Source organism: Akebia trifoliata, chromosome 4, assembly GCF_017979445.1.
Source record: "Akebia trifoliata isolate Shusen 1 chromosome 4, ASM1797944v1, whole genome shotgun sequence".
Taxonomy (NCBI): Eukaryota; Viridiplantae; Streptophyta; class Magnoliopsida; order Ranunculales; family Lardizabalaceae; genus Akebia; species Akebia trifoliata.
Window position 1 is genome coordinate 21,765,370 of NC_141378.1, and position 8,279 is coordinate 21,773,648.

The following is an 8,279-nucleotide window of genomic DNA, read 5'->3' on the forward strand; positions in this document are numbered from 1 at the left end:
TGATGTCCACTATTCCGTGGTCACATTTGCACATAAATTCATTGTTCTTTTATTTGTTTTGGGAACAATGACATTCATTTCCATAAGAAAATCGAGATGCATCAATGACCCACTCAAGAGACCCCTCACCAAACTTTGCTGCAATGATTGACCTCCATAGATTATTCCTCTTAGTACCAAACCTTCATAGCCACTTGCTTAAGAGTGCTTTATTCATCTTCTTTAGATTCCTCACCCCAAGTCCACTGACCTTCAAACTTCATACTCCCTTATTTATCATGCAAAAGAAAATTTCTAAATGACTTACTCAACTTATGTTCCACAAAGCTTGGCATATTGAAGAGGGACAAAGAGTACTCCGAAATACTAGTCAAGGTGTTTTTCAAGAAAGATAATTTGCCTCCCTTTGATAGGTACCACGATTTCCATGAGAAGAGCCTTTTACCCTTTATTTCCAATACAAAATCTCAAATTGCCTTGCTCGAATACACCGTTCCCAATGAAAGACCTAGATACATCCCATTGAAGTCCTAAGAACTTCAATGTTGTCCACCTTTTCAACCACAAAAACTTTACTTTTCCTTGAATTCAAAGAATACCAGAGAAAGCCTCAAAACAAATAAAACGAACATTCAATAAGCGAATACAATGATGTGTCCAAAAAAATCAAAGTATCTTCTGCAAATTGGAGATGATAAACCAACGGCCCTTGAAGATCAACACCAAAGTCTGCCAAGTCCCTATTCACCACTGCCTTGAACATCTTCCTTCCTAGGGCCTCTCGAGCTTTTAAAGTTGGGAATGGGTCGAGAGTAAGGTTTTGGGAGGATTGATGATATGGGTCAAGTGCTTTGAAGGAGTAGTTTCTGAGGCATCTTGAGTTGTTTGTAAATAAAGGGACTTTCATTCCTCGTTCTTGCCTAACTCGCTAACATATGTGTCTTGGGATTTCGAGTTTAGATGAGCTCGTTGGCTAGTTTCATCTCGACGGAAATTTTGTGGTGATCTTTTTCCTTGAGGAGGACTCTCGCATTTGAGACCTACGTAAAAATGAGATGTTTTCTATCAAATCTTTCTACGGAAGGTTGATTGGTACACTTACTCAGCCTTTCCCCTTGGTAGAGGTGTGGGGTCCAAAGGTTTCTTCTAAAATTGCCTTCTTCATTTGGGTAGCTTCAGTTGGAAAAATATTGACCTGGGATAATGTTGTGAAAAGAGGAATTATTTCGATTAATTTTTGCGCTTATGTAAGGAGGATGGCGAATTCGTAAAGCATATCCTTCTTCATTGGAAGTTGGCCTCATAGATTTGGTCTCATTTCTTGGGTCATCTCGATGTGGCTTGGTGTGCTCTGAAGACATTTTGAGAGTTATTGATGGGTGGCTAGCTATTGGTGTGGGCTTCTAGATTTCAAAAGGAGACTTTGGTCTATTACTCCCTTTGCGATTTGCTGGGAGATTTGGAAGGAGAGAAATCTTAGGAATTTCGAGGGGAAGGAGTCGACGATTCATGGAATTGTTTTCTCAAATTTAGGTTCTATCTTTCTTTGGAGCAATGTCTTCAAGGAATCAAATGGGGTATATTTTGAAGATTTTGTAACAAAATGGAGTTGGGTGTGTAGTTTAGAAGAGTAATATGGTTTTGTTGTCCTCTCTTTATTTTTATTCTTTTGTAATTCTTTGCATGGTCATCTCGACTATATGTTTTAATAAAGATCTTTTTTTTTTTTCAAAAAAATAATAATAATGATACTCATTTAAGGGATGGGCATCCACGTCGATGTCCCTCAAGTAGAATAATTTTTTCTTGGTAGACCCCTCTTCATTTTGGTCACTATTATAAATATGCCTGAGCTTTTAAATTGATGACATACCCCTTGACTTAGGTTTTGTTTAAGAGAATAACTTCAAATGGCTTGAATGCCCTTGTTTTTAGCCTCAAAAACAAAATCCCTTGATTTTTCTCGTAAAAAATTTGTATCCAAGTTGGTAATCGCTAATTCATCAAAACTTATCACAATCCTAATCGAAAAACTTAGGTAACTTAAAAGAGGTAAGAAAATGGTATTTTAGGTCTTTCAAAATTGTCTTAATGTGAGGGACCATTTAGATAGAGATTTTACTAAAAAAACTCAATGTTAGAATGACTATGCAAGACATTGCATTTGACATTGAGCTAACATGGAGGTGTGCTCGAAACAATTGATGTCTTTTCACTCCTATTTATAATAGAAACTTTTAATAAGGATAAGGTGCAATGACCGGGATGTTAATTAAATTTGGATTGGATTATGATGAAATTGTAGCAAATATATTTAATGAACGACTTTGTAACAAAAAATAACTAAACTATATTTTAAAATAGCAAGTTTATCTTTATCTTCAACAATTTTTCAACTGGTATGAATTATGGAATTTGGACCCTATGGAAATAATATAGAATGGTTCTATAAGTATTTGAAAGATGTATGAATTTAATATTTTTATAAAGGTTGAAAATCAACCTGAGTTTGGCCCCAAGTCCGATAGGATTGGGTTCAGACTTAACCAACTTAGGCTAGATAGGTGTTTAGGACTAGTATAAGGTAAAACCTACCATTTTAGTGTCAATCAAGCTCAACCCAAACTTGCCCATTGGAAACCCCAATCACAATGTTAATTCCATCATTAATTTGGTTGAAATTATAGTTAAAATTTTTACTTTAAACCATATACCTTAGGGCATTATTGTTGCACTGGCTAGATAAATTTTGGGATTGATCTAATCCTTGAATTAGATCTTTGATTAACCATCTCAACTTTTGGGTTAGGATATTTGTTCCATATATATCTCAAGTCGACACAAGATATGTACATCAAACCACCTCAAATGATTTCAAAAGGCGCACAAATTCAATTTATATAATAAAACAAAATGGTTATCTTCCCCCATTTATGTTTATCCCCCAAAAAAGAGCGGTTTAGATTCAATCTCGCACGCATCTTGTAGAATAATTTTTACTTTATTTCATTTTCTCTCCTTTCTAAGAAGAAAATTTTTTAAATGACTTCTTACGACATTGTGTGGACATGGAGGTGTGCTCAGAACCATAGATATTTTTCCTCAAGATATGAGTGGAAAGCATCTATGGTTTTGACTTCTGAGCCCACCTTTGTGTCATCTCAGTGTCAAACGCAATGTCCGCAATCATTCTAGCATTGTTCTTCTAAGAATATCCTTCAACTTTATTGTATTTTCTCTTTTACATCTTTTCAATAACATCTCTTCAATTTTAGTGTCTTTCATTTTCTTCTCTTTTCCAATAATACCCGTACAACTTCGTTATCTTTAATTTTTTACCTCTTAACCCCAAAGATGATGATTAAGGCACGAGCAAACTCTAGTGTTTTTATACAATCTATAAATCAACTTGAACCTGCTCTAAATCTGTTAGAGTCAAACTTGAGAATAGTGTTTTAAAAATCTGATTAGACTGATAGTCCGATTGGATGGTTTGTCTAAATATTCTCTCAATAATGGATTTGAAGGTTTTGTGTGATTTTATATATATATATATATATATATATATGAAATTATGGTTATTCAATGAGCCCAATCCAACCAAATCACCCAAAATTACCTAACTCGGACTAACCTGAACTCAACTCGATTTTAGAAAATCAAGTTCGGGGTTGAGCTTGGGTTATTTAGTTTATGCCTTATGGTCAGGTTGAGCAGAGTTCATATTGAGGGTTCTGCTACTTGGGTTTAGCTTGGGTTGACCCTTGCAATCCTAGTTAGATTGTCAATTTGATTAATCCATTTGAGCTCAATTACTCTTATTAATATTTTGTGTTCTCCTTAAATTTATATATAAGGAGCGGATGATGGGACATAAGTAAAAAACATAGGTAAAAATAATGATTTTTCAAAATATGGATTAGAAATTTTAGATTGAGCTGATTTTTTTTTTTTTTGTGAAGATGATCTCTATGATGAGAAGATCATCCTCACAAAAAAATATGAAACTTCTAAATCTATCAAAAGTGGTTCATAAAATTTTGGTAAAAAATCGACGATCCATAGTTTAAATTACTTTTGATGAGGTTAGAAGTTTCAGATGAGGTTAATATTTTTTTAAGATGATCTTCTCATCATAGTGATCATCCTCACAAAAAAATCAACTTAATCCAAAACTTCTAAATCATATGTTGAAAAATGATTGTTAATACATATGTTTTTACTCATGTCCCATGATTCGACTCTAGGGAAATGCTAATATTTACTATTTTATGGGGATGTTAGCATTGTCCAACACTTTTTTTTTTCAATAATATTCTTCATAGATTTGTCTTTTAGTGAAAAAGGCAATGATATAATAAATATTTATTTATATAATAAATACTATAAGCATTTAAGTATTTTGAATTAACAATCTTTATTATAATAAATGCTTTGATAATAAATACTAACATAATAAATGCATTTATTAATGTTGTAATAAATATATTTATTACATAAAAGATTAGTATGTCTTATTTTTTTTACTAAAAAATAAAATAATGAGAGATATTATTAAAAAAAAAAAGAAGTATTGAACAATACTAATATTCAAATCTTGAAAATCAGTCCAACCAAATTGAACCGCATCAGACCGCATCGGACCAGTTGATCAAAATGTTGATTGGATTACATATTATGTTTTTAAAATATTGCTTGAAAATGCTTACTTAGGCCAAATGAGGTACCTACGTATTGGCTTAGGCTCACCTTGGCAGGACATAAACCTGATTGGTGATCAGAATCTGACACCAACGTGGTCATCATCCAACTGATTTGTGTGGGTCCCTATGCCAAGCACACGCCTGATGCGTCAACGGTACGGACGCTTACGCATGTGTGATCTCTGTCTTGTGGTGTGCATGTGCTGCCATGCGACGATCACGTGACGTCATCTTACTTTAATGTCACGATTTATGTTTTCTTCTGACTTCTCTAACGCTTCAGCTGTGCGTAATTGTGTACGATAGATATCGATAAAATTAAGTGATTTTTAAAATCTGTTTTGGGCGAAAATCTTGAGGCCTTTATTTATGGCAGATCAGATTTAGATTGCGTGGAAGACTGGATGTTAATAGATATTGACTGTGGAGTATCCATCTCCCATGTTAACAGAAGCATGAGATAAAGTTTGAGCAGTACAATGCCACGTGGAATGTCATATTATCATTAGAGGTTATTGACTTTGACAATGTGTGGGCCACCTTTCTTAGTCAAACAATTCAGATCCTCCCGTTTAGATACAAAGTAGAAAATAGAAAATAGTCGTGCGTGCTAGAGTGACCTCGTCGGTAGACACATGGGGACACTTTGACGTGGTGGCACGGGCATGTTCGTCAATTCAGGGGCGAAGCCAGGATTTTGCCCATGTGGGAGCAATTAAGAGTAGAAATTTTTTGTGGGGATAACTAGGAGTGAAAAAAATAATAGTTGTGAGATCAATTAAGATTGGAGAAAAAAAAAATTTGTGAGGGTAATAGTGATAAATTTTTTTATCCGTCGCTAAAATCTGTTACAATATATGAACTTTGAAAATTCTTGTGGGGGTAAGTGCCCCCACAACTCTCATTTTAAATCTGCCCTTGTCCATTGTAGAAAACGCATCTACAAACATGCGCATGCCATCACGTAAAGATGTCCTCCAATTATGTAATTTTTTCAAAACCTTTTATTCAAGCCTATGAAAAAATATTAAAATCAAAACCAGTTGGATCGCGTGAGAATCCAACGGCTAAGGAAGGACTCTCTAGTCCTTGGGCTTTAATCTTTTCTAGCCCCCACTAATCCCTTTAATTTCTTGTCCTATCCTTCAATGTTATGAGAAACAAAATTAATCCTAATTGGTGATTTTCCTAAACCAATTTTGATTTGAACATTAATTCTTCAAAAGGTTTTGGGAAAATTATTTAATGGAACACTTATCTGTAAATAGATTCCACCTATATAACACTTTAAACTCAAATCTTAGAGATCTACAAAAAGGGAAAAATCTTGAGTTCAAGCCCCATTGACCAACCTCAAGGATTTATTTCTGCTTACCTAATATGTGTGGTTTGTGGGGTATTACATGTACCCTCTTTTTTCTTTTTTCAACGTATGTAGATGTTTAGCAAGAAGTTGTTATCAACACCAACATAAATGATCAAACTCAATAAACTAAAACATAAAAATTAAAAAAGTTAAAATAAACAGATCTAACCTTGTAGTTGACCTATACCTCATGACCAAAAAAACATAAATAACAATGTCAATAAACTCTAGAATAGTGATATCGGTCATCGCCAAATCTAGATCTTTTAAATCAATAGTCTCAACCAGGGGCGGATTTAGCGTGGGGGCACTTGCCCTCACAAGAATTTTCAAAGTCTATGAATTAGTGAGCTACTATGACGGATTTTAGTGGCGGATTAAAAAATTGGCCACTATTGCCCCATGATTTATTTATTTTTTTCAATCTTAGTTGCCCCTACAACTATTTTTTTTTTTTCACTCTTAGTTGTTCCCACATGGGCAAAATCCTGGCTCCACCTCTCGTCTCAACTTTCAGGTCCAATTTGTCATTTTATTTCCCTTGGGATTGATTTAATGTTCTTTGAACATCACTCCTTAAACCGCGCAAGACATCAAAATTAAACCAAAATATAAATAATAAAAGTTTGAATATCATAAAATTTCGAAATCATTTGGTTGGAGTCAAAGAATTTTATTTTACTTCATATAAAGTGGATAGATCCATATAAAATAAAGAATACGGGGGTATCTTTACATTGATGTAAATAAATGAATATGAAGGACAGTGAGTTGAAAAGAAAATTTTCCGTTTCAGCACAATATTCATTTTAATATAAAAAATGATAAATTACCATTTTTAATATATAAAATAGATATGGTAAAGTCAAGTTCAGTTACAAAAGTGCCCTTTTTAAATATTTCAACAAATTCAATTGTGAGGCTATTTATATAATTTCACTAAATCATACAGTGGTACTTTATTTTTATTTATTTTTTTACCACTTTGGTAAAATATTTTAATTCCAAAAACCATAATTCATCAATTTAGAAATTAAAATGAATAATGTGCTAGAACAGGAATTTAATTCCCCATTTTTCCTTGCCAATTTTTGGAATTTGTCAGAAAAAAAGGAGGGGGAAAATTCATTGTTTCTAACAGAGCAAATATTCAAATGTGATGACATTTCCTTCAAGTTAGATTGCAGGGAATTCAATTTTCAAGGGAATTTGAATTCCTTGGGAAAATTGTATTAGAAAAATGAATACTAAGGAATTCGTTTTCCACCATTACATTACACCTAGGAAAATATCGAGAAGAGAATTAGTTTTAGAATAGTTTTAAAACTTGTCAAGTCAACTTCAGAATCGATCTGATTAGATTTCAAGGTGAAATCGTCCCCAAAAATCGATGTAACCAACTCACCTATAAACTTGGCAAATCATTGAGTCAACTCAGCTAAATCAGCTTGAAAATGTATTTAGTCATATCAAAATCTTAAATTATTTGGCTATATATAATTATATTTTGAGAAAAAAAAACTTAATTTCAAAAATTAAAATTAATTTTTAAATATTTATAAATTTAAACTATTTTATTTGACTCATGAGTTGCTAACTTGACTAAATGGACATTTCAATCAAGTTGAGTTTTAAAACTATGATTTTTAGTTTTCGTGGTCGAATAATCATGAGAGAATAATAGTGGGAGGAAAGAAAATCGTTCTCCCGAGGGATGAGATTGGGTGGGAAGGGAATTCATTTCCCTTCCCATAGTTGAAAATCACATTGGGGTGAAATTTGAATACTAGAGAAAATATACAATCAAACACCTAAAATTCACCCATCAGGGGTTAGTTAAGATGGTAAGGTACGAATGGGTGGGTTTGTTCCCCAAGTTGTGACTTCGAGTCTCTATAAGCCCCTCCACGTAAAGTGGCTAGTTACCCCTTGTAACACATGACAAGGTGGGTTGGTGTGTGTGGCCCCATGTGTCTAGACTAGTCTCACCTAAGGTGGGGATACTCCCTAAGCTACAAAAGAAAAAAAAAAAAAAACCAAAAATTCTATTTATTAGAATATTATGAAGATGTTTTCCTATTTTGATGATATACAATCATATTTATTTGAAATACGAATGAAAATAGTAATAACTTGTTGTATCATACATAATCGCAAACAAAAGAAAAAGAGTAATGACTTATTGTTTGACGAGGCAGAGCGAGAAAGAC